Source organism: Mauremys reevesii, linkage group 18, assembly GCF_016161935.1.
Source record: "Mauremys reevesii isolate NIE-2019 linkage group 18, ASM1616193v1, whole genome shotgun sequence".
NCBI lineage: Eukaryota > Metazoa > Chordata > Testudines > Geoemydidae > Mauremys > Mauremys reevesii.
Window position 1 is genome coordinate 32,338,421 of NC_052640.1, and position 1,661 is coordinate 32,340,081.

The following is a 1,661-nucleotide window of genomic DNA, read 5'->3' on the forward strand; positions in this document are numbered from 1 at the left end:
GTTTGCTGCAAAAAGCTCTAGACCTCTCGTCAAGGTGTTTTTATTTTGTCACCAAAACAGGGCAGTTTTGTCGCCAGACGTGGTATTGCAGTGTGTGTACCAGCCACAAGCTGCCAACCGAGGGAGCATTGTGTGTTTTTCACACACCTGAGCAATATAATGATGCTGAAATAACTTTGTAGTGCAGACATGGCCAAAGATTCACACACACACACACACACACACACACACACACACACACACACACACACACACACACACACACACACAGCTTGCAAGGAAAAGCTCACCTGCTTCTCTGCTTTGCAGAATCCAAACACATGCAAAGCGTGTCAGGCCCTGGTGGAGCTGTCAGGGAGTCAGCTGTGGGCATCACTGTGTCTTAGCTCTAGGTAGGCACCATGGCTTAGCTGGCTAAAGCACCTGCCTTCTAAACAGGAGATCCTGAGTTCAACTCCCAGTGGTGCCTTGTTGAGTAACTCTTTGGGTACCTGATATTAGCTGCTGTCAGAGGACAAAATACAGCATTAGGTGGGCCTTTGGTCTAGCCCAGGGTGGCTGTTTTTATGGTTTAAATTACACTCACAGGCACTGATAACAGAGTTACTGAAAGTTTGGGAGTTAAGAGCTGATAGGTCAGTGTTCCAGCCCATCACAGATGACCCCCCTCCCTCTGGGACAGGGGCAGGTCTGGGATCTCACACCAAATGCTTATTGTGGCTGCCAGAATCTGTGGGCAGCTCATTTAGTTTCCACCCAGGATTGAGTCCTGCTTCGTGCACCGTGTGTGAGAATGAAAATCCTAAACCGCCCTTTGAAATAACGAAAGCAGCAGGACATGTTATTGTCCCTGTCCCAAAGCAGACAGACCAATGGAGAAATGCCATTGACTCCAGGCAATACTCCACTGCCATTTTACCTTTTCACTTTGCTAAACTCCTCCCAACTTTGAGGGCTCCCAGAACCTGATATTGAGCTTGAGCTGAGATGTCTACAGTGCAAATTTACCACCCCATGGCCCTAGCCTGGGAGCCTGCACTGGCACGGGACAGCCCTGGGTGTTTCATTGCAGTGTGGACATAGCCTAGCATTATGTCTACACTGCCATTAACACACCCAAGTCACTATTCTCAAACCCTGGGTCAGTTGATTCAGGCTTGTGGGGCTTGTGCTGCAGGGTTATAAAATTACAGTGTAGACACTTGGGCTTCAGCCCAGCCTCCAAGACCCCACGAGGGGTGAGGGTCTCCGAGCCTGGGCTCCAGTCTGAGCCCCAGGAGCCCAAATCAGATCATCCAGGCCAGCCGGGCCACAGGGATTTTATCACAGTCTAGATGCCCTCTCAGGGTATGTCTACACTGCAATGTAAGCCCAGGGTTAGCAGAAGTCATGTCAGCAGCCCCAACACATAAACATAAACCATGAGGGAAAGACCCACCCCCAAATAAGCTGGGCAGTGTCCTTCTCCCTACGGTTCATAAGTCCAGCAACCAAAAGTCCTTTAACATGAGCCATCCCCTCTCCCACCCCACTCACAGCTGTTGTCCTTAGTCAGTGCAAGCCCAGAGGTGCCTCTGTAGAGTTCACCTGCCTGCCTGGGTGGAAAAGGGGGAAAATAAGAAGGCACCGTACTCACTGTGTTGTCTAGGGACTCACTCATC

At 50.3% G+C, this 1,661-nt stretch overlaps 1 non-coding gene across 1 annotated transcript; it reads left to right on the forward strand.

Moving 5' to 3' along the window:
- The first annotated feature begins 395 nt into the window (after nucleotides 1–395).
- Nucleotides 396–469, forward strand: TRNAR-UCU. Its single transcript has one exon. It is a non-coding gene; the product is annotated as a tRNA-Arg (tRNA).
- Nucleotides 470–1,661: the final 1,192 nt, after the last annotated feature.